Source organism: Triticum aestivum, chromosome 3D (assembly GCF_018294505.1).
Source record: "Triticum aestivum cultivar Chinese Spring chromosome 3D, IWGSC CS RefSeq v2.1, whole genome shotgun sequence".
Classification (NCBI taxonomy): domain Eukaryota; kingdom Viridiplantae; phylum Streptophyta; class Magnoliopsida; order Poales; family Poaceae; genus Triticum; species Triticum aestivum.
Window position 1 is genome coordinate 355,247,053 of NC_057802.1, and position 24,879 is coordinate 355,271,931.

Sequence of the window (24,879 nt, forward strand, 5' to 3'; positions counted from 1 at the left end):
ATGCCGCCCCTGTGATCGACTATGACGACGACCCCTCCTTGCCAGAGCAACTAGGCAACCCCCCCCCTTTGATCATCCCGATATCGCCCATTCCATTCTCTCATGCTTGCATTAGATTTTGCTACGGTTATTGTTTGCTCCTATTTTGATGCATAGCCTGTTTATTGTAACCTGTTGTTGTTACCTACCTGCTTATCCTAAACTGTTTAGTATAGGTTGGGTAGAGACCCATCAGAGACCCCCACTTTGTCCCGACTGCCCCGCTGGATTATCAGAAGACCCGATCAACGGGATTGAAGACCAGGCCCCGGCACCGCACATCACTTTCCCCTTAGTTGCTCGGCACTACTGGGTTACTATCGAGTGCCGAGGGTGAGACCTCTACAACACTTCTGATGTTAACCCTGTAGTGTAGCTATTCGGTCTTGGTCATCGAGGGTGATTCCGCCTTAACCACTTCTGATACGACTCTGTCGTGCAACCCCTCAAGTGTGAACCTCGGGGGTGGTTCCTCTTACGTTCACCTTGATGATTACATCGAGTGGAATTCACCGGGGGTGATTCCTCGGGTTTCCCCTTGATGTTTGGACACACGGATACTTGGACTTTACCACTGTTACTTGGAAAGGCGGGTCGACCCCGAGGGGTACCCGCGAGTGATGTGGAGACGGGTTGACCTGGAGGGTGCCCGCGAGATAATTACGAGGCGTGGTCGGGCATTCCTAGCCCTTGCCACAAGTCCTCGAGACGGGGCAACGGGGTCACATCTTTCGTGAGTCTCTTCTTGTTACCGCGCGTTCCTAATCCACTACGATTTGGATATTTGATCCGAGGGGCCTCTGGCCTGATAGCACTAACCATCACGTGGGCATAGTATGGGCGTTCTGCGTCGTATGCATCAACCGAAGCTTAATAGACGTCAGCGACTGAGCGGCTCGTGCCGGGTTGGACTGGTAAGCACCTGCCTTTTTTAAGGAGGTAGCTAGGTCTGCTCACCGGCCGCGTTCGCAACGTGCAGGAGTTCCCGGGGCGATGGCCCATGACCCCTGGGGGCATAGGTTTAGTCCGGCGTGCTAACCTCTATATTAAGCCTAGGTCGGGTTGCGGCGTATTGTTTGGCCGAGGCCGGGCATGACCCAGGAAAGTGCGTCCGGCCGGAGTTAATCGAGCGTGGTGGGTAAGTTGGTGCACTCCTGGAGGGAAGAAAACATCTATCGATAGCTTGTCCTACGGTAACGGACACTCGGAGTTGTATCCCGATCGATACAACTAACTGGATACTTGTGATGAGAATTGGTTTGTGATGAGAATTGGATAGTATGGCTCTGGGATTGCTTTCTCGCAGGGAGTCGAGAAAGGATCTCTGGCCCAGGTTGATAACACTACTACTACTTTACTTTATGCTACTCTACTCCCTCCTGTTGCTGCAAGATGGTGGTTTCCAGAAGATGCTAGTCTTTGATAGGACTAGGCTCTCCCCTCTATTCTGGCATTTCTGTAGCCCAGTCCACATATACAGCCTTCCTTTGATAATGTTGCATATGTAGTGTAGATCCTTGCTTGCGAGTACTTTGGATGAGTACTCACGGTTGCTTTGCTCCCCCCTTTTCCCCCTTCTTCTTCTTTCCGGTTGATGCAACCAGATGTCGGAGCCCAGGTGCCAGATGCCACCGTCGATGCCTACTACTACATGGAGACCGCCGACGACCAGGAGTAGTTAGAAGGCTCCCAGGCAGGAGGCCTTGCCTTTTCGATCGTTGCTACTGTTGTGCTAGCCTTCTTAAGGCAGACTTGTCTAACTTATGTCTGTACTCAGATATTGTTGCTTCCGCTGACTCTTGTGTATTCGAGCTTATGTATTCGAGCCCTCGAGGCCCCTGGCTTGTAATATAAAGCTTATATTATTTTAATTTGTGTCTAGAGTTGTGTTGTGATATCTTCTCGTGGGTCCTTGATCTTGATCGTACACATTTGCGCGTATGATTAGTGTACAACTGAATCGAAGGCGTCACAATCTCAAGGCATGGTGCTACGAAGGTGACTCCATATGAGCTAGTATATGGTCAAGAGGTTGTTTTACCGGTGGAAGTAAATTTGAATACTTTTAGAATAGCCAAGCAAAATGATTTATCGGCAGTAGACTTTTATAACTTAATGATGGACAACATTGACGAAGTTGCCGATAAACGTTTGCTGCTTTGAAGGCCATAGAGAGGGACAAGTTAAGGGTGGCAAGAGCTTACAATAAGAGAGTCAAGTTGAAGAATTTTCAAGTTGGCGATCTCGTCTGGAAAGTGATTCTACCAATTGGTTCAAAAGATAGAAAATTCGGGAAGTGGTCTCCACGTTGGGAAGGTCCTTTTAGGATCGCAAGAGTAGTTCCCGGAAGTTCATATTTGGTAGAATCCATACAAAGGGCATTATTACCTCGAGCTCTCAATGGCAAATACTTGAAGAAATACCACCCGAGTGTGTGGCAAGAAGCCTAAATAGGCAATGGTCGATACATAATTATCGCCCTAAGAAAAATAAATGGCCGATGGAGTGTTGACATCGTCCTTAGAACAAACACAGTACAAGTTATTTTTCAGCACACAAGCTTTGCCAAAAAATAGGGGGGCATGTGTTGACACCAGATTTTGGCATGGTCAAGAATCCGGGTTCATATGCAAAAGTTAGAGGCAACACTTCGCGAGCCGGCCCTGAGTGAAAAAATGACGTGAGGGACCAGACGCCCACCTAGGTGGTGTCTAATGGGTCGCGTGAGTTATTTGGCCTTTGCCGGCTGAATGAAAACCTTGCCGGGGTAAAACCTTGCCGGTGTGAAGACTTGCCGGCATGGAAAGCTCGCCGGTGTGAAGCTTGCCGGTGCAGAAAGCTCGCCGGTGTGGAAGCTTGCCGGTGTGAAATCTTGCCGGGGGAGAAACCTTGCCGGGGCGGAACCCTTGCCGGGGTAGAAACCTTTCCGGGGTGAAACCTTGCCGATGTGAAAGCTTGCCGGGTAGAAACGTTGCCGATGTGGAAAGCTTACCCGGGTGGAAAGCTTGCCGGGGTGGAGGCTGTGATAGTCAATCCAGAAGTTGAAGATGGGCTCAAAAGGTTATTCAGATGACCTTGGATGGAAAAGTGTTCTACATGGAAGTTGTGTGCCTCGTCAAAACGATCGATTTTGATATAAAGATCCTCCCAATCCGAGGTCGTATGCAAAAGTTAGAGCCCGCACAGCGAGACCCTCCAGTGAAGAAAATATGACGCCCGGAACCAGACACATATGTGGGTATGTTTGATGGGCTGCGTGAATAATTAGCTGTTTTGCGCGAGCGATTTGACCCTCGAGATGACATCTGATGAAAAACGTTCAACACGAAAGATGTTCGTCTCATCAAAACGGTCAAGACTGCTTTTGGACTAGTTTCCATCCGAGGTCGTTTACTACCACAAAACGACCCGCAAGGTATAGCCAGTTTAAACCGAACAGTTTTGGAAAGTTCGGATAAAACCAATCCGAATTTGACTAGGGTTTTGGACGTGAATCCAAGCCTTTTCCTTGCACGGGAAGTCCAGCCGCCTCTTATATACCTAAGGGGTGACGGCCGATTGAACAACACACAATCGAACAAATCAATATATTACTTTTTCATCTACGTTTTATCTCCCCACCATTTTTCTCTCTCGTTCTTCGCTGTACTTCGTGTTTAAGAGTTGCGAATCTCGAGGCTCTAGGGGCAAGCGAATCTACCTAGGGCAGCCCATAGCCGCCGCACTCCCTGACGGGGTGCCTCCCGGGGGTGTGGGGTTTTCGGGTCTGCAAAAGCGCACGCCGACTGTCTTGCGTATCGCGCTGTCGGTCGGGTCTCCTTCTACGTGAGCTGCGGTGCATCACCCCCGGCGTCGAGGGTACACGTGACGTGTTCGTGTGTCAACAAAGTTTCATAAATTTCAACTAAGTTTTGGATTTACTGAATTTTAAAAATCTATATTCTCAATGTTTTGAAATCTCTTGCATGGGGAAACATGCACCCAGGGACACACATATGATTGTGCAATCCATTTTGGTGCACATTTAGCTCAAATTTTATTTTTTTCACATTAAATCCCTAGGAAATCAATCAATGTATAAAAACGGTCGAATGATCTCTGATTTTTTTATTTTAACACGACACTCCTTTAGTCACATGTTCACTGCAGGAAAAGTTTGACATGCCTTAGAGTGGTTGTGGTAGTGCGGGATGTGTGTGTGGGGGTGTGGGGGGTCCGGCAGTACACTACGAGTCGTGAGCCTCCGTGTGGGACTATTGATCATTTTGTGAGTCATATATGCCACATCAAAGTCATGAATTGGTTATTTAAAGCATTACATGACCCTTTCATACATACATGTTCAGGCCACATGCATGCATTGGTGGTCCTCTCGGACACTCCCTCAAGGGGTTATCAGCGACATGCCCATTCGTTAGCCCACAAAGGTTTTCAGTTTCCACCGACAACTAAAGGCATTTGACCAAAAGGTGGATTCATCTTGGCATGTATATGGTGTGGATCATGGTGCGATTCCATATCAAAGTTCGGGCATGTGCGTACACATGAGTCCCTCCCACTGGCTTGGAGTGAGGGGGCAACACATTGTAGTGCGTTTCTGGTTTGCGAAGCATGTGCCACGTCAAAGTTGTGCATTGGGTATTCAAACATCACATAACGCATGGGCACATGCACGCGGTGGTTTTATCCTATGACACTCACTCGCGTGTGACTCTCTCTATGGGCCCGCGAGGTCATCGTCGATCAGTTGAACGTACAACGAAAGAGAGAGGTTAATTTGACCAACAAGGATGGTTCTTTTTGGTTTGTGTTACATATATATGCACGGTAGGAGTATGTAGTACATGTCAAAGAGGGGTCAACACGAATACTCTATATATATGCGTACGTCGTAACCTCACTCCATGTGGGGACTTTCCGGTTCCCGAGGCAGGTGCCACATCAAAGTTGTACATTGGTATTCAAACGTCACGCAATACCATGCAGGCGTTGGTTTCCTAATAGGAACTCACTCGCGTGCGGCGCCTCCATCTGTGGGCATGCGAGGTTATCCTCCATCACTTTGATCCAGCAAGAGAGATGTTAATTTGACCATCAAGGAATGATTCTTTTTTGGTTTGTGCTATACAGTAGAAGTACATATATACCACGCGTCGAATGGGGGCGTACATATAGCACATACCATGCATCATGAACCTCGCTCTCTGTGGGGACTTTTTGGTTTCCTATATATGTGGTGCCACATCAAAGTTGTGCATTGCGTATTCAAACATCACAGAAACACCTCTTTGGGCCACTGTCGGCATTCTGGGAACGGGGGTCCACAGACTCGCCTGCCTACGGCCCATAGCATGCCCAAGCAGTAGGCCGTATGGCCCATCTTTGTCAACAAGGCACCCAAGACCCTCACGAGGGTCCAAGCCTCGCGAGGTGGACGACGCAAGACCTCCTTTGGAGTGTCCTAGCCAGGCAGGCTCACGAGGAGCGGAGATATCAAGGCAAGGCAAACCTCACGAGGCTCTCGTGACGTGAGCCATGACGAACGGTACCAGGCGGGTGCCGGTGTGCGCAGCGTCGTTATTTCCTCTTTGGAGCTAAGGAGGCCAGTGCAGGCGAAGAGTACCGAGGCATCAGGCAAAGGTTGCCATATTGGTGCAACGAGACCAAGACTAGGAGGACGGCAAGGCGGAGGCCATCATGGAGCCCAAGACGGCGTCACCCCAGACTTTTCGCAGGCGAAGACCGCTTTTGTCAGGATAGCTTGTACTAGCTGTCCCCCTTCAAATTTGCCCGCCGTTGTTGGCTCCCTTCCCGCTCGATATTTGGGAAGAGGACCAGGGCCTCTATAAATAGGACTAGCCACCACAGTAGGAGGCAACTCATCCTCAACTAATCCCCAACTGATCCCGAATGGACCCCGAACTGGTTCAGATCATCCTCAACTACACAAGCACAAGAACACCTCAACCTCAGGAGGCTGTTCTTCATCATCATCAGCCCAAGAGGCAATCCACTACCACCACACTGGAGTAGGGTATTACACCACAACGGTGGCCTGAAGCAGTATAAACCCCGTGTCTTTCTATGTTGCGAGTTCGTCGAGTTCATCCACGAGATCTTAGCGAGCTAGAGCGTAGATCGGTAGGAGGGAGAGACTTCGCGCGCACCCCAGTGTTCGAACCTTAAGGGTTTGCCGGAACACCACATATGACATTTGGCTCGCCAGGTAGGGGTGCGCCGTAGTTTCCCTTCCATCAGTTCGTTGCTCCATCGCTCCGTCGTTTCAATGGCGGACGCTCGCCGTGCTCGAGCTGAGCGTCGGGCTGCCCTCTCCGCCCGCGTCGCTCAGACGGCTCCCGTAGGCGGGCCACCTCGTCGTTCTCCATCTCCCGCCGCGAACGCTGCCACCGGCCCGGCGAGGAATGAGCAGCAGGCGTCCTTGCTGCATCCTTCGGTGCGGCAAGACGGCCGCACCGCTACTCCATCACTTACCCCTGCCGGTTCTTCGTCTCATGCGCACCACGCTCCCATGGAGGCACGGGCCGCGCTCATCGCGGCGAACGAGCTCCTGCATTACCACCCTGTCGACGACCTCTATGAGGAGTGGCTCGACCGCATCACCGAGCTCGTCTGCGCCGCAGGGGGCTCTCCGGCGCCGTCCCACTCTCTGCCTCCCCCTCAACCAGCTGCGGGCGACGGGGCTCATGGCATGCCTCCACCGCCTCAACCCCAAGACGGTGCCTTCGCACCAAGGCGCGCGCCTCCGTGGCGTGATCCACCGCGCCCGGCGCCCGCGCGTGAAGAAAGAAGCTGCCAAGAAATCCCGCGGCCGCGAGAAGCTGCACCGGCGCTCCCCGCGCCACCTCGTCAAGACCGTGTGCTGCCTGCAGTGGTGCAGCGCGGACCTCGCCAAGACCAAGCTCCACCTCAGAAGCAGGCCACGGTGACCACGGCTGGCTGCCGCGCCTTCACCCTCGAGCTACGTAGCATCGCCTAGCCAGGCAAGTTCAAGCCAGATCTGCCTCCTCGCTACGACGGCACCGCCGACCCCGCGGAGTTCCTGCAGCTCTATGAGCTGAGCATCGAAGCGGCCAACGGCAACGAAAAAGTCATGGCGAACCGATTTCCCATGGCTCTCAAGGATGGGGCCCGCTCCTAGCACCTGAACCTGCAGCACGGCTCGATCTCCTCCTGGGACGAGATGCGCGACCGCTTCGTCGCCAACTTCCAGGGCACTCGCGACCGCCCACCGGCCGCGGGTGATCTGCACCGCATCAAGCAACAACCAGGAGAGACCCTCCAGAAGTACATCCAGCGCTTCAACAACACCCACCTCAAGATCCCCAAGGTCGCGGACGAAGCCATCATCTCCGCGTTCTCGGACGGCGTCCGTGACGTCAAGATGAAGGAAGAGCTCGCTATCCACAAGGAGCTTTGCACATCTCAGGAGCTGTTCAACCTGGCGACCAAGTGCGCAAGAGCTGAGGAGGGGCGCCTCTCTCTCCTTGAGCTGCCAGCTGCAGGAGCGGAGGAGAAGAAGGCCAAGGCCAAGGATGTGAAGCGCAAAGAGGCAGTAGTGCTCGCAGCGGAGCCCGACACCAAGCGAGGCAGAGATCAGCCCGAGTCATCCAAGAACGGCCGACCATTCTGCGCCTTCCACAACCAGAACACCCACAACACCAGCGACTGTCAAGAGCTCAGAGCCATAAGGGAAGGACGCTACGGTCGACGCCCCGAGCGCAACGATCGGGGCTACGGCCGCGGAGGAGGACGCGGAGGCGGACGCTGGGACAACCGTGGCCTGTGCCAGGAGTGGCGCGACCGGTCTCGTGAGGACCGCTGGCAGGACCAACCTCGCGAGGGTGCCTGGAGCGACCCGCCTCGTGAGGATTGCCCCCAGGGCAACACCGGTCTTCCCCCGCTGCCGCCACCAAGAAGGAACGACGACCACCACCAGGACAAGGGGGCTGGGGGGCTTCCAGGAGCCGCGTGTGATCGCCTGCATCTTGGGCGGTGCCCAGGCCCCAGCCTCTCAGCGCATCTTCAAACAGTTCGCTCGTGAGGTGAACGCGGTGCTCCCCAAGCTCGAGGCCACGCGCCCGCTCAGGTGGTCCCAATGTGCCATCACCTACAACTCGGCGGACCAGCTCAAGTGCGCAGCCACCGCTGGCGCCCTCCCTATGCTGTGCTCCCCAGTCATCAGCAATGTGCAAGTCACCGAGACTCTCATCAACGGCGGCGCGGGGCTCAACGTCCTGTCCGTCGACACGTTCGACAACCTCCAAGTTCCATATGAGCAGCTCCAGCCAACCAAGCCTTTCTCAGGAGTGACCGACGGTTCCACCACACCGATAGGCCAGGTCCACCTGCCTGTCACCTTCGGGGAGCGCAAGAACTATCGCACCGAGCTCATCGACTTCGATGTCGCGCACATCCCCCTGCCGTACAATGCCATCCTCGGGTATCCAGCCCTGGCCAAGTTCATGGCAGTCACTCATCATGGCTACAATGTTCTCAAGATGCCAGGAAGCGGAGGAATTATCACGGTCCCGTGTGAAGAGAGGGATGCGGTGTGCTCCCTTGAGCGCGCCTTTCAAGCCGCAGCAATCGACGACCCCGACAGCAGAAGTGAAGGCCCTCCGGAGACCATCCCCAAGAAGAAGCTGCCGCGCCGCACAGGACGCCAAGAAGATGGCGTCGTGGCAGGAGCCTCGCCAGGATCAGCGCCCGCTCCAGGGGTGCCTCCCTCCACCGCATAGGAACGCGCACCCGGCGCCCTCCTCAGGCAGGACTCGGGGGCTCTCTTCTGGAGAGCCTCGGACCTTGCCAACCTCACGAGGAAGGCGCTTGGGCACCACTTGGAAGTGTGCCTCACGGCACACCTTTCCTCAGGAGAGCACAGGCCAAGGAGTGCCCACCACCCAGGAATTCATCACCAAGACCACCCAGGAACTGCAAGAAGCAAGAGCCATGCGCGGCCACAGCTGCTCACAAGGCACAGCTCCCCATCCAGGCGAGGATGCCGAGCTGTGTGTCTGCGTCGACGTCCCAGGGCTCAACAGGGCCGCATCTCAGGAGCGTTTCTGGCCATCGCGTGTGGGCCGCTGTGAGGGCCCACCACACAACTACGTTCGCATGCCCTTCGGCTTGCCGAGCGTGGCGTTGGCCTACCAGCACGACATGCGGCGAGTCCTGGCGGCTAAGGAGGCCAGGTTCCACGCCGTCCTGGAGGAAATGGAGACGGTCTTCAGGGAACCTCCGGAGCCTCCCGAGGCTCAGGGTCCTGGTGGCTCATGAGGATCCATTCCTTTAACGCGCGGCTTCAGCTGCACCAACTCTACTTCGTCTACAGAACCAGGTGACATCTTCCAAGTTCGTTTAAGCTGGGAGCGCCCCTCGGGCCGCATTATTCCCAGGCCACATGGGTCCGTCCCTGTGGCATGTATCCCTTTTGCTTAAGTCTTTAGCTTACCTTGCTGGGGGCGCCCCTCAGGCTACATCATCCCTAAGCCGCTCGGGCCAAACCCGGTGGTGTGTATCTTCCTGCATTTATCCAAGTTAATCTGCTCTCCATGCTTAACCTGCCAACGGCTATCACCTGCTCGATCATCGCCTCCCCCCGGGGCCTTCACACAGGCACGGCGCTGGTGCATGGGTCCATCCCTGCCATGCCGACAAATCTGAGTGGTCGAGCTCTGGCTCGTGGCACGCGCCGCGCACGTCACCTCACCAGGCCCTCAGTGCCTTCTCCTCACCCAGAGCAACCAGCGGCAGGCTAACAGCTGTAACGGCAAACCATGTTTCTTCTTGTGCCTGCTCACAGGGATCCCGAGGGAAGGATAGCAGGTGGCACCGCAAGTCCCTTTTTCTCTCGTGCAATTCGCTTGCGCGTTAAAAGGGGGGCTCCTGAGCATCGCGACTCAGGAGCTCTTACTGGCTCTCCAGCCCTCACCCCCTGGCCTTGACCACGGCATCGCGACCTGGCATACCAGCGGCGGCTGAGCTCGCTCGAGGGATGGGACCTGAGGACGTAGAGCACTAAGGAGAGCATGAGGGGAGGGGAACTCGTATGGGCCGACCTGGCTATGCCGCACGAGTTGGCGCACAGCCCTAGCGCAACATCAGGAATCGCCGTGAAGTCAGCAAGATAAGTTTCGCCCTAGGACCGACTAAATATCTGGTCATAATGGTCACTCACGCCATGCCGCAGCCCCGTTGCGGCCAAGTCATTTTCCTTTCTTGCCTTACCATGGCTGCTTGAGCACTAAGGGGGACCTCCTGAGCATCGCGCCTCAGGGGCTCTTACTGGACCTCGGGCCGCACACCTCCTGGCCTTGACCACGGCACGCGACCTGGCATACCAGTGACGGCTGTAGCCTGCCTGGGGACTGGGACCTGTCAGCGTAGAGCAACAAGCCATCGCGAGGAAAGAAAGGGGGGACCAAGCCTTAACGGGACATGCACTCACCAAGTTTTCATAACAAGGAAGATAAGCACCAAAGACATTACAGACCCTTACATGCCCCACGGGGTGATTCATGATCCTTCGCAGGAAACAAAAGCTGATACTAAGGGGAATCCTATCTACACCCTTTCGTGGCAGATGCCATCATCAACAGTGGGCCACGGGAGGCCGGCGCCAACCCCATCCAGATCAGCGGCGGCGACGACCAGACGCCGCAACCCTGATCCGAGCGCGGCGAGAGCTCGGGGGCACGTAGCTATCGTCGCTCGTCTCCGGAGTCTCGTAAAGCTCAGAAGAGCTGCCAGACTCCCAAGAGCTGCTGCTGCTGGAGTAGATGCGATCGGAGCGCACGACGGTCTGGCGCTCCTCTCCAGGGCAGCACTCCAGGCAGCGGCCCTCGGCGTCGAAGACCTTGAAGGAAAGCGTGGAGGCGCCGTCGTACTCGAAGTGGATCGCGAGGGCTCCCCTCGCACGACAGACCCGCGCGATCTTGCCCCAGCCGCGAGTCATGAAGATCTTGCCAGTGGGGACCGCTTCGTTCTCCGCTCCGGTCGCCGGAGCGCTGCAGCCGGCATGCTACAGCCAGAGCTCGAGAGGCCCTCTCGGCGGCATCGCGTCGGAGAAGAACCGCAGGAAGCGGATCTAGGAGCTTGGAGGCATCGGCGCCCACAGCACCAACTCGCGCGAGGAGTCCGCGGCGTGGACGCCAGGGGCAACGGCACGCGTCGGCGTGGCGCGGCGACCCCGGACACGGCGTGGGCGGCGCCGCTCGTCACTCCGACCTCCCGAGCCCTCGGCTCGGGCGTACAAGGGTAGCGGGTACCCCGGAGGAGGCCACTCGCACCAAGGCCTCGTCACCACCTGCATCGCCGCTTCGTCATGGCAATGGATTGACCTCTTCTTCGGTGGAAGTGGCCCCGGATTGTCACGGGGAGCTTTTCCTTTCTCTACGGCGGAAAACCTTCTGATGGGCGCCATTGTTGTCAGCAGCGGAGCAAGGAGGAAGAAGCAAGCAAGCGAGGAAGAGAATGGCAATGGGGGCTCCGCCCCCCTCCCCATTTATAGCAAGAGAAGGCCAACCGTCGCCTCCCACGATCGCAGGTAATGATCGTTTTCCTTGCATGTCGCAGGGACTTGTCAAGTCAAGCAGTTGCCGAGGCAGTGTGGGGAAGCGGAGACGCCCACGTCCAATCAACCACCACGCGTCAACCGAGGCCGCAGGCTTTTGGGGCCCGCGGTGCTCCGAACTTGACCCTTGGCTTCGCCGCGAAGCCAAGTCCGAGCGCACCTTGGGCCCGGGGGCTACTGTCGGTGTTCTGGGAATGGGGGTCCCCAGACTTGCCTACCTGTGGCCCACAGCGTGGCCAAGCAGCAGGCCGTACGGCCCATCTTTGTCAACAAGGCACCCAAGACCCTCGCGAGGGTCCAAGCCTCGCGAGGCGGATGACGCAAGACCTCCTCTGGAGTGGCCTAGCCAGGCATGCTCACGAGGAGCGGAGATATCAAGGCAAGGCAAACCTCATGAGGTTGTCGTGACGTGAGCCATGACGAACGGTACCAGGCGGGCGCCGGTGCGTGCAGCATCCTTATTTCCTCTTTGGTGTTAAAGAGGCCAGCGCGGGCGAAGAGTACCGAGGCATCAGGCAAAGGTTGCCATATTGGTGCAACGAGACCAAGACCAGGAGGACGGCAAGGCGGAGGTCATCGTGGAGCCCAAGACGGCGTCACCCCAGAGCTTTTCGCAGGCGAAGACCGCTTTTGTCAGGATAGCTTGTACTAGTTGTCGCCCTTCAAATTTGCCTACCGTTGTTGGCTCCCTTCCCGCTCGATATTTGGGAAGAGGACCAGGGCCTCTATAAATAGGACTAGCCACCACAGTAGGAGGCAACTCATCCTCAACTGATCCCGAACGGATCCCCAACTGATCCCGAACGGACCCCGAACTGGTTCAGATCATCCTCAACTACACAAGCACAAGAACACTTCAACCTTAGGAGGTTGTTCTTCCCTTGTACTGTTCATCGTCATCAGCCAAAGAGGCAATCCACTACCACGACACCGGAGTAGGGTATTACACCACAACGGTGGCCCGAACCAGTATAAACCCCGTGTCTTTCTGTGTTGCGAGTTCGTCGAGTTCATCCGCGAGATCTTAGCGAGCTAGAGCGTAGATCGGTAGGAGGGAGAGACTTCGTGCGCACCCCAGTGTTTGAACCTTAAGGGTTTGCCGGAACCCCACATCCGACAGCCACATGCAGACGGTGGTACGTAGTCCTATATAGGATGCTCACTTGCGTGCGATGTATGCTTCAGTTTTTATGGGCCCGTGAGCTCGTCGTCCATCACTTTGACCCAACGAGAGAGGGGTACTTTGACGAACAAGGAGGATCAATTATTTTAGGGATGTGTTACTAGGTGTATAGTAGGTGTCGAAGGGGGGTGACCAGCATATATATACTAGGTGTCACATGAACCTCACTCTGTGTGGGGACTTTGCAATTTTTGAGGCAAATGCCACATCAAAGTTGTGCATTAGGTATACAAAACATCACAACCACACACACCTCTCCATATATATGTTCTGGAACACAAGCAAGTGATGGTTGTTGTCCTATATATATGGCACTCACTCACGCGGTTATCGGCAATGCTTCCATCTGTCGGCCCGCTTGGTCCATCACTTTCACCGACAGCGAGAGAGGTTAATTAATTTGACTTAGGAGGGGATTAATTTTTTGTTTGTCTCACGATATAGATCATGATGTGAGATTACATATATATAATAGCGCATGTGTACACATGAATCCATCCCGCTGGATCAAAGGGGGGGCGAGCACACGACACGTCATGAACCTCTTGCTCTGTGTGGGGACCTCTGCGATTTTCAATGCATGCACCACATCAATGTTGTGCATTGGGCACGGTATTCAACACATATGCATGCATCACACCTCCATAAATATTTTCAGGACACATGCATGCAATGGTTATCTTTGGACACACTCTCACTCGCTTGGTTATGGGCGGCAAGCCTATATATATTCATGGGCCCGCGTGGACGTCCATCATTTCGACCAACAACGAGAAAGGTTACCAGGGTGGATTCTTCTTCTTTGCTTTGAGTTACCGTATAGTAGGTCGATCATTCCAAGCCTAATTAAGTTTGAGCGCATGCTACGTGTCGTGAACCCTCGCTCGGTGTGGGGATTTTACGGTTCCAAAGCATGGTGCCACATCAAATTTGCCCATTGGGTATTCAAACACCACACACACCACTTCCATATGCATACTTGGGCCACATGCACAGAGTGGGTTTGTCTTCATACAATGCTCCTGTCGTGGTTCTAAGACTGACAGTAGAATGGGGGTAGGTATGAGGAGGCAAGATCCCAGCTATGGTGAAGTTGTACACACAAGGTTTACGAGTTCAGGCCCTTCACGGTGGAAGTAACAGCCCTACGTCTCGGTGCCCGGAGGCGGTCGACTGGATTATGTGTGTGGAGTTACAGGGGGTGCGAACCCTTGTCCCTGAGGAGGGGGTGGCTTATATAGAGTTCGCCAGACCCCTCCGGCCCTCAGTTACACAGGGTTTAAGGTACATAAAGATAGGGCGTTACTGGTAACACCAGCAATAAAGATACATGAATGACCATTAAGTCTACAAAGTAAATGCCCGACCGTTGCTGTGCAGAGTGGCTTCAGATCTTCTAGTCGTTGAGTGACTATTGCTATGGTCGAGTGACATTGAATCTTCCAAGTGGAATGCTTCTGGTCGAGTGGAGATGTTATACCTTGAATGTTTCTGACTTTAGGGTAATGTCCTTGGGGAGGGTGTCTAGGACAGGCCTATGACCCTACCCTAGGTACATGTCATCGTCATTAGCCCCCGAATGGTTCAGGGCTCGAGTGGAGAAGGAGTTGAAAATAATTCCGACTCAGTTCTTGTGCTTCGGAAGCGTCCTGCTAGGATCAATGAACAACGTGATGACTTCAACTTGTTTTTTTAGTCGCCTTGATCCATTCTTAGTTTGTCGAGTGAACTTTGCTGCTAAACTTTGCGTGCCAGTATGGAAAAAATCTTCGGTCTGACGGACTGCTCTGCTGCTCCCGGATCTTGCGGGATTCGAAATTTTGGGAAGTGCGCGGGATGGAGGAGGCCGCAGTAATCGGGATGGATTAGGCAGGGATGCCTCGATATCTGTGCCACCTTTTTTGCCACATACCGAGCGAGCGACAGTTGCGGGATTTGACAGGATTGCCCGGACCCAGCGGTCAGTCACTCGGAAACGACTCCATATAAGGCGTTGGATTGGGGAATTCTGCACAGTGTGTCTCGATTCCTCCTTCTTCCTCCTCTGCTTCTCCACCGCTGCCGCTTCCATTTTCGACGCCGCTTCTTGCCCGTGCACCTCCTGCCGCGATGGCGAAGGACAAGACGGCGGCGCTGGAACGCATGAAGAAGGGAGCGGCGAAGGGAAAGGGGAAGAAGACCGGCAGGTGCGGGTCGTCGTCGAGATCCGCCTTGCCGCGCGGCTGGGTTCAGGGCGACTGCATCCAGTCCACCATCGAGCTGGATGATCTGCGGGATCTGGCCAAGAGCGGGCTGATTGAGCATGGTTCTTGGAGGCTCCCGGGGGATGAAACTGAGCCGCAGCCTCAAGAGGGTGAGTGTGTCTTGCTTGCCACTCACGTCGGCCGTGGTTTTTCTTTCCCCCGGCATCCCTTTTTCCGTGCTTTCCTGAACTTCTTCGGAGCTCAACTCCACCATTTCTCTCCCAACACTATCACGTATCTCGCTGCCTTTGTCTCCCTGTGTGGGAATTTCTTGGGCTGTCGACCGCACTGGGGTCTGTTTAAGCACATCTTCACATGCCGCTCGCAGACTGTGAAAAAAGCTAGCCCGAGCGACGAGAGAACCCAGGTGATTCAGATGTGTGGGGGCTTAGGTATCCAGATGAGGGGGAAGAGCGCTTTTACCGCGACGACTCTCCCCGACTCAGTTAGAGGGTGGCAGTCGACTTGGTTTTATTGCAAAGACAAGTCGACCCCTGGTCACTCGACCGGTCTTCCTCCTTTTTCCCTGGGGCGAGTCCAAAAACCCACTTCCTTGATAGTGACTCCAGTAAAGAAGGTGGAGGTGACCATGTTGATGGAGCGAGTCGTTCAGCGGATCCACGAGGGTGTGACCGGTTTGGATTTGCTCGAGGTATTTCTCAGTCGACGCATCCAGCCTCTCCAGGCTCGTGACCACTCCATGTGGATGTACTCGGGGATTGAAGATTCGACTCGGATCCACCCGGAGGACGTTGATGAGAAGACGGTGGCGCAGTGGGTGCAAGGCATCACAGGAAACAAGGATAACCCCAGGGGGTCCCGCAGAGTTTTACCATTCGATGCCAACAACCAACCAGACAAGGTCTGTTTTTTATTTCCTAGTGTTTTTCATTCTGACTTGCAGTTGTTCATCGAGTCGACCATCTTTTTTTCATCTCTTTTGCTTCGCAGATCTATACAGAGACATACTCAATCCCGAACGGGGAGCAAGAGCAGTACCAGGAAGGAGAAGAAAGCGGAGGTGAAAGCATGGACTGGCAGTCTGACGGAGGAGAAGAGGAGGAGGAAAGCGAGGACTCGTGTAGTGGTGAAGAAGTCGAGTCACCGCCTCGCAGCGAAAGGCGCTCCAAGCATAAGCACGACCCGGCCAGTATCCGTGGCAAAGAAGCTAAGCCGACTGGACAGACTTCCAAGCGCACTCGGACCTCTTCCCCTATGCCGACTGAAAAGGCCCCAAAACAGCCCAAAGTTGTAGCAGCGAAGTCTCGGAAGACTCTGCCCAAAATCAAGATCGATGTCCCCATCGCTTCTGCGTAAGTGGCTTGTCTTCACTTTTGGCTCAAGGACCTGTGCTGTCGACTCTCTTCCTGATTTAACCTAGTGAAACTTGAAACTTGCAGTGCTGCTACTTCTGGGACTTCTGCATACAGGGATGGTGACGAGGAAATGGGAGATGCAGTCACTTACAACCGGAGTACGACTTTTGTAATTCTGTCTTTACTTTCTCATTCATTTTGTTGGTCGACTGAATTATGGCGATTGATTCTTTTGCCGCTCCTCCAAATGTCATTGAACTTCCAGATGACGACGAAGATGTGCCACTGAGGTCCAGGGGAAGGAGAAGCAGGAAGGCATTAACTGGCAAGGTGCCTCAGTCGACGCCGGTGACAGAACCGGTGATCCAGGAGACCGGCGATGTCAACCAGACTTCTGTGACTTTCGCCGTACCCTTGTCGAGTGCCCAGCCTTCAATGTCGACTGCACAGAATCCAGCCGATCCATCTTCACTCTTTACTGCGCATCACGTCCCAGAAGACCAAGTGGGTGCTGCCAAGGAGGATATACGCCAGGCGGGCATCATGATGGAGCAGATGAAGGTTGTTCGGGAGGCCAGTCAAGCTGCTTACGACGCCAGCTCAGCTCTCCAGAGCAACGTCCAGGTTGGTCAATTACCGACTGGTCCTTTAGCTTGTCGCTTGTTCTGTTAGGATATGCTACCTGAAAACTTTCCTTGAGCATATTTTCATCAGTCTGCATGTTGCATTTGTACACCCACTAGGTGTTTCAACTTACTGCCGAATAGTTCTGCTTCTCGGGTCGACTAGATTGTGTCGATTGAATCTTGAACCAGTGGGGGCACGCTGAGTGCACCCACTGGGTGTAGTCCCCGAGACCATAGTTGACTGTGGTCAATCGGCTATGGTCTGAGAATCAGAATTTTCTCACTCGGTCTGGACGGACCATGTCGAGTGGAACCTGAACTAGTGGGGGCACCCACTGGGTGTAGTCCCTGAGACAATAGTTGACCGCGGTCAGTCGGCTATGGTCTGAGAATCTGAATTTTCTCACTCGGTCTGGACGGACCATGTCGAGTGGAACCTGAACCAGTGGGGGCACGCTAAGTGCACCCACTGGGTGTAGTCTCCGAGACCGTAGTCGACTGTGGGTAGTCGACTGTGGTCTGAGAACAACATTCCTCTCTTTTTTTTACACTCGGCCTGGGCGGACCATGTCGAGTGGAAACTGGACCAGTGGGGGCACGCTAAGTGCACCCACTGGGTGTAGTCCCCGAGACTACTGTTGGATGTTTTGATTCGGCAGTAGTCTTAGAACTTGTTGAATTTATCACTCTATTGCTCTGAAGTAACCAATCTTTTCATCTGTCGACTGACTGTCCTTTGGTTACAGAAATCTTGTGAACTTGGAGATCGTTTTGCTGACTTGGATCAGAAGCAGATTCAGCTCAACCTCGATCTGGAGCTAGCCAAGACAAACTTGCAGAAGGCCAAGGATGAAGCCGCTGGTACGAAAAACTTGTCGACTGACTTGTTCCTGAATCGGGTGTTATTTGCTTTTTCTGAACCGAGCGTTATTTCTTTCATAAACAATGAACCAGGCTCTGGCGAAGAAGGATCTGGACCTTGCAGTCGCGCAGAAAGCAGTCGAGGAGAAAACTGCACTCGCCGACTAGAAGCTGGCTTCTGATACGTCTCCAACGTATCTACAATTTTTTATTGCTCCATGCTATTATATATTCTGTTTTGGATGTTTAATGGGCTTATTTATACACTTTTATATTATTTTTGGGACTAACCTATTAACCCAAGGCCCAGTGCAAATTGTTGTTTTTTTTCCTATTTCAGTGTTTCGCAGAAAAGGAATATCAAACGGAGTCCAAACGGAATGAAACCTTCGGGAGCGTGATTTTTGGAACAAACATGATCCAGAGGACTTGGAGTGGACGTCAAGCAACCAACAAGGAGGCCACGAGACAGGGGGCGCGCTTACCCCCTGGGCACGCCCTCCACCCTCATGGGCCCCTCGTGGCTCCACCGATCTACTTCTTCCTCCTATATATACCTACGTACCCCCAAACCATCAAGGAGCACCACGAAAACCTAATTCCACCACCGCAACCTTCTGTACCCGTGAGATCCCATCTTGGGGCCTTTTCCGTTGCTCTGCCGGAGGGGGCGTCGATCACGGAGGGCTTCTACATCAACACCATAGCCTCTCCGATGATGTGTGAGTAGTTTACCACAGACCTTCGGGTCCATAGTTATTAGCTAGATGGCTTCTTCTCTCTCTTTGGATCTCAATACAAAGTTCTCCTCGATCTTCTTGGAGATCTATTCGATGTAACTCTTTTTGTGATGTGTTTGTCGAGATCCGATGAATTGTGGGTTTATGATCAAGATTATCTATGAACAATATTTGAATCTTCTCTGAATTCTTTTATGTATGATTGGTTATCTTTGCAAGTCTCTTCGAATTATCATTTTGGTTTGGCCTACTAGATTGATCTTTCTTGCAATGGGAGAAGTGCTTAGCTTTGGGTTCAATCTTGCGGTGTCCTTTCCCAGTGACAGCAGGGGCAGCAAGGCACGTATTGTATTGTTGCCATCGAGGATAAAAAGATGGGGTTTATATCATATTGCATGAGTTTATCCCTCTACATCATGTCATCTTACCTAATGCGTTACTCTGTTCTTATGAACTTAATACTCTAGATGTGTTGGGGATATTACCACTGGACGTAAACCGGCCAGGAGAGGCCGGGTTAACCCCATAAGTAGTTCATCTGTATCTGAAGTCCATGAAAACAGACGGTGACGCTTTATGAAGGCCCAGGGCCCAAAGCCGGTTTAAGGCCTGTAGACATAAACCGGCATTGATATGTAAACTTGTGTTGTAAGATAGAAGTAGCAGAGACCGAGCCGGACACGATTATGAGCCGGCCTCGGGATTCTGTAAACCGACGGGCGTCAACCCATGTATATAAGGGGACGACCCGGCGGCGGTTCAAGGACACAGACAACAACTCGAGACTCAGGCAAAGCGTATTCGCTCCCTGGTCATCGAAACCTCAGCAATTCCATCACAACTAGACGTAGGCTTTCACCTTCATCGTAAGGGGCCGAACTAGTATAAAACTCTCTTGTGTCCCTTGTCCGCTTTAACCCCTTTAAGTTAACCCGTAGCGATGGCTCCACGACTAAGTCCTTTCTCTAGGACATCTGCCGTGACAAAACCACGACAGTTGGCGCCCACCGTGGGGTTATCGCATGATGGTTTCAAGTTCTTGGAGGGCACCTTCGAAGGACTCAAGGGTTATGCTGTGGGCCGGATGACCAAGAGTCGTCGCGGCAAGCTCTACATCGACGATGCAGGCTGGGGCCCCAAGGCCGGCTCAATCGAGTACGGGTACTGGGTCCCCTTTGGTGGCATACACGTTTTCATTGGCAAGATCGGTAAACCAGGCCCTGAGCCGGACATCTGCACCGACCTCGTCGAAACGGCTCAGCATGCGAGATCTGCCCGGGTCAAGCTTGTCATGAAGCGTGCCTTCGTGGGAGTTATCCATGGAGGGGAATCTGAGGATAGATCGGAATCTAGTGGTGAGACCGTCATTTATTCCGGCGATGGGTCATCGACCGGAGAGACCAAGTTGTTATATCAGTTACAAGATGGCCGGATTGGGGGCTGTTCCGATGGCGACAGTATTCCGGACCCCTTTGATCTGCCAAACCGGGTTGCGATCTTCATGGCCGGTACGCAACCGACGCTCCACTCTTCGACCGCAGCGGCGATGATTTCCGGATCGGCAGCGGCAACAGCGGCCGGGGCAGGAGGCCCTGTGTGACCGCCAGCTCAGGTTCTGTCTGATTTGTTTGACGCGTTGGCAACACTGATGGCGGAGGATAACCCGGCGGATCAGGATGCGCACAATGCGGAAATCGCGAAAGTGAAAGATCAGATCACCCAGGCCCAAGCCGACTTAGCAGCTGAGGATACCAGGATAGCCGCGGAGCGGGCCGCTTTGGATGCACAAGCTTACCGGATTATGCTGGATCAGAGTGCGTCGAACAAAGTCCTGAAGAGGAGGCACCGATCTCGCCTGCCGCCGGTTTATGACGCTAGAAATCTCTTTAACACCCCAGGAGCAGGGACCAGTAATCCGCCGGTGGTAAACCGGGCGGAGGCACCTGGAGCAGGAGCGCCGGTTCAGCCACGTTTGGGGGATCCGCCTCGTCAGAACAACATTGTAGCACCGCATGTCCCCACGCCACCGGGTCATTATTCTAACCCGATGGACAACATTGTCGCTGCCGCTTCACGGCTGGCGGCCATCCCGATCGAAGGCGATTCTCCAGCGGCGGTCGAGACGCGTCGGGTTAAGGAGCTTATTCATATAGTCGCGATCGGATTCATTCCACTCCCTGTCCAAGCCAGAGTTACAGCAGGCGTATGGATGAACCGGCAGTGTCAAGCAATGCGCGGAACCGTGATCTGCCCCGTGGCAATAACCCGGCGGGTGGTGCTGGTGATGCTCAAGAGGTGGTGGACCGGGCTCGGGCACGCAGAGAGGCCGAGTTAGCGGCGCAGCATGAAGCCCGTCAGCTTACTCCGGTTCGTCCAACCACATCGGTGGAACCAGGAGTTACCTCTAGTTCTTTGGGAGTGCCGTGTCTCGTCCCGGCGTTACGCAATGTGTGCCTGCCCAAGGATTTCAAGGGCCCGCGCAAGGTGCTGAATTACACTGCCGATTTATCCCGTGAAACATGGGTCGAAAGCTATGAGATGGCCATGGAGATGCTGGATGTGGATGATGCGGCATGTGTGAAATACTTCACCATGATGCTAGAAGGGACAGCCCGCACTTGGTTAAAGAGCTTACTGGCTAATTCTATCAGGTCATGGGTCGAGTTGAGAGCCCGGTTTATTCAGAATTTCAAGGATACATGCAATCAACCCATGTCAATTGTGGACTTAGCTGCCTGTGTCCAGGAGGAAGGAGAGTCAACAACCCATTGGGTGCGCCGGGTTTCAGAGATTTTGCATTCATCGGACCGCATCAACGCTGACACTGCAGTTTTAACATTGGAAGGCAATTGCCGGTTTGAACCCCTGAAGTTGAAGTTGGGACGGCTAAAACATCATTGTAATGACATGGGAACCCTCATGGCTGCACTGGTGAAGTATGCCGACTCTGATAGTACCAAGGATCCCGAGTCTGACGATGATAAGACAGGGAAGGGAAAAAAGAGCGGCAACGCCAAGGGGCAGCACCACAACCCGACGGGTCATGGAAACGGCAGCAAGCGTAAGGCGGACCACAGTTTAGACTTTGTGGCTAATACTAATACACATGACAAGGGCCAGCGGCGTAAGGGTAAACCGCCCCAGCGCGGTGGAAGGCCAAGTCCTAATCCGGACCGTTTGTCTTATCTGTTGAACCAGCCCTGTCCAAAGCATGGGACGAAGGAGGACCCGTCCATGCACCTCTGGAAAGATTGTTACATCATGCAAGAGTTCAAAAATTCTGATTCTTTCCGGTATGATCATGGACCAGGAGGCGGTTCGGGCCCCGGCTCTCATGGGTCGGGTTATGGCGGAGGAAATTCTGGTTCAGGCTTCCTCGATAATCAGGGTGGACATAACAATCAAAGTAATCAGGGTAACCAAGGTGGCTATAATCATCAGGGCAATCAGCAGTAGCAGCAGCAGTCGGGTTACCAGAGCAACCCGAAGCAGTTGAATAGCGGACAGTATCATGCCTTCACCACTAGCTTGGACAGGCGCGATCAGAAGCTTCGTGAAAGGGCGGTGAATGCCGTTGAACCGGCAGTCCCTCGATACTTACGCTGGTCTGAACAGCCTATTGTGTGGAGTCGAGAGGATCATCCACCCCGGATTGATAATCCGGGTCATCTGGCGCTGGTGGTGGCACCTCAGGTGGGAGGCTATAAGTTCACCAAGGTACTCATGGACGGAGGGAGTAGTATCAATATCCTTTATCATGAAACTTTCCGTCGCATGGGGTTAACAGATAAAAATCTTAAACCGTCCAACACGATGTTCCATGGTGTGGTGCCGGGTAAATCGGCGTATCCTGTTGGTAAGATAGCTCTAGAGGTGGCTTTTGGAGATGAGCATGACTCAAGATCAGAAACTTTGACCTTTGAAGTGGTGAAAATCAAAAGCCCGTATCATGCCCTATTTGGACGGCCAGCTTATGCTAAGTTTATGGCACGACCTTGTTATGTCTATCTGCAGCTCAAGATGCCGGGTCACAAGGGAACTATAACCGTGCATGGGAGCCGCAAGATTGCTCTGGAGTGTGAAGAAGGTGATGCGGCTTATGCTGAGTCGGTTTGTGCAACAGAAGAGTTGAAGTTTTACAAGGACAATGTTGATCCGGCAGATATGACTTCGTTGAAGAAACCAACTACAGAGCATGATCCGGCCCTGAGGTTTAAATCGGCTGATGAGACTAAGCTTGTTGACTTCATGCCTGGCGATTCGTCCAAACAGTTTAGCATTAGCGCTAACTTGGATCCGAAATAGGAAAGCGCGCTCATCGAGTTCATCCGTGAGAATCGGGACATCTTTGCATGGAAGCCTTCTGACATGCCAGGTGTACCGAGAGAACTCGCTGAGCACACTCTCAATGTTGATCCCAAGTATAAACCAGTCAAGCAGTTTCTTCGCCGGTTCAATGAAGAAAGACACAAGGCTATTGGAGAAGAAGTAGCCAGACTCTTGGCGGCTGGATTTATCGTTGAAGTATTCCATCCTGAGTGGTTGGCTAATCCGGTGCTGGTCCTCAAGAAGAATGGCACTTGGCGTATGTGTGTGGACTACACAGATCTCAACAAAACTTGTCCAGCAGATCCTTTTGCCCTTCCCCGTATTTATCAAATTATTGATGCTACGGCGGGTTGTGAGCGTTTAAGCTTTTTGGATGCATATTCTGGTTATCATCAGATCAAAATGGCAGTTAAGGACCAGGAGAAGATAGCCTTCATAACTCCCTTTGGAGCCTTCTGCTATGTGTCCATGCCCTTTGGGCTCAAGAGTGCCCAGGCGACTTATCAACGGTGTGTGCAGAATTGTCTTCATAAACAGATCGGCCGCAATGTTCACGCCTATGTGGATGATATTGTGGTAAAATCAAGGAAGAAGGATACATTGATTGATGACTTGAAGGAAACCTTTGATAACCTGCGGGTTTATAAAATGATGCTTAATCCGGCCAAGTGTGTCTTTGGTGTACCTGCAGGCAAGCTCTTGGGCTTTTTGGTGTCTAACAGGGGCATTGAAGCTAATCCGAAAAAGATCAAAGCCATCACCTCCTTGGCTAAACCGAAGTGTATCAATGATGTTCAACGCCTGGCGGGCCGGATTGCCGCGTTGAGCCGGTTTGTCAGTCGCCTTGGCGAGAAGGCCATCCCTTTGTATCAGATGCTGAAGAAAACGGATAACTTCGTCTGGAGTGACGCCGCTAATGAAGCATTTGAGGACTTAAAGCGGCAGCTAGCTAATCCGCCGATTCTCACTGCTCCGGTTGACAAAGAACCATTGTTGCTATATGTGGCAGCTAACGCTCGGGCTGTTACTGTGGCTCTTGTGATGGAGCGAAAGGAGGCAGGAAAGGAATATCCGGTTCAGCGGCCCATTTACTATATCAGTGAGGTACTTATTGAGTCCAAGTAGAGGTACCCGCATTGGCAAAAATTGGTGTATGGGGTTTTCATGGCAAGCCGGAAGCTTAAGCAGTATTTCCAAGGTCATCCCATCACGGTGGACAGCTCTGCTCCTTTGGGGATATAATCCACAACAGGGAAGCAACTGGCCGGATTGCTAAGTGGGCTATCGAGCTCGGGCCTCACGGGTTGAAATACATACCCCGAATGGCGATCAAATCTCAGGCACTTGTGGATTTCATCAATGATTGGACAGAATTACAAGCGCCAGAGGAGAAGCCAGATCATACTTATTGGACTATTCATTTTGATGGGTCCAGGCAATTGGAGGGCTCGGGGGCTGGAGTCGTATTAACTTCCCCACGAGGTGATAAGTTCTTTTATGTTCTCCATTTAATGTTCCCTTGCACTAACAATGCAGCTGAATATGAGGCTTTACTCCATGGTCTTCGGATGGCTAAGGAGACGAACCTAAGCCGAGTTAAGTGCTTCGGTGACTCGGATCTGGTGGCTCAACAAGTGCCCGGCACTTGGGATTCCAAGGACCCACTAATGGCAGCATATCGTCGTGAGGTGGATATTGTTGCAGGTCACTTTAAAGGTTATCAGGTGGATCATGTGGACCGGCAGAAGAATGAAGCGGCGGACGCTTTAAGCCACCTGGGTTCCCAACGTAAACCGGTTCCACCTAATGTCTTCCTGGATGTTTTGCATAATCCGTCCATCAAGCTCCTTGGTGAAGAGGATTTGGCTGTTCCTGATCCGGAGGCTCAGTTGGTGGTGGCCCTTCATGTTATCCCGGATTGGACGGTTCCATATTTGGTGTATATGAAC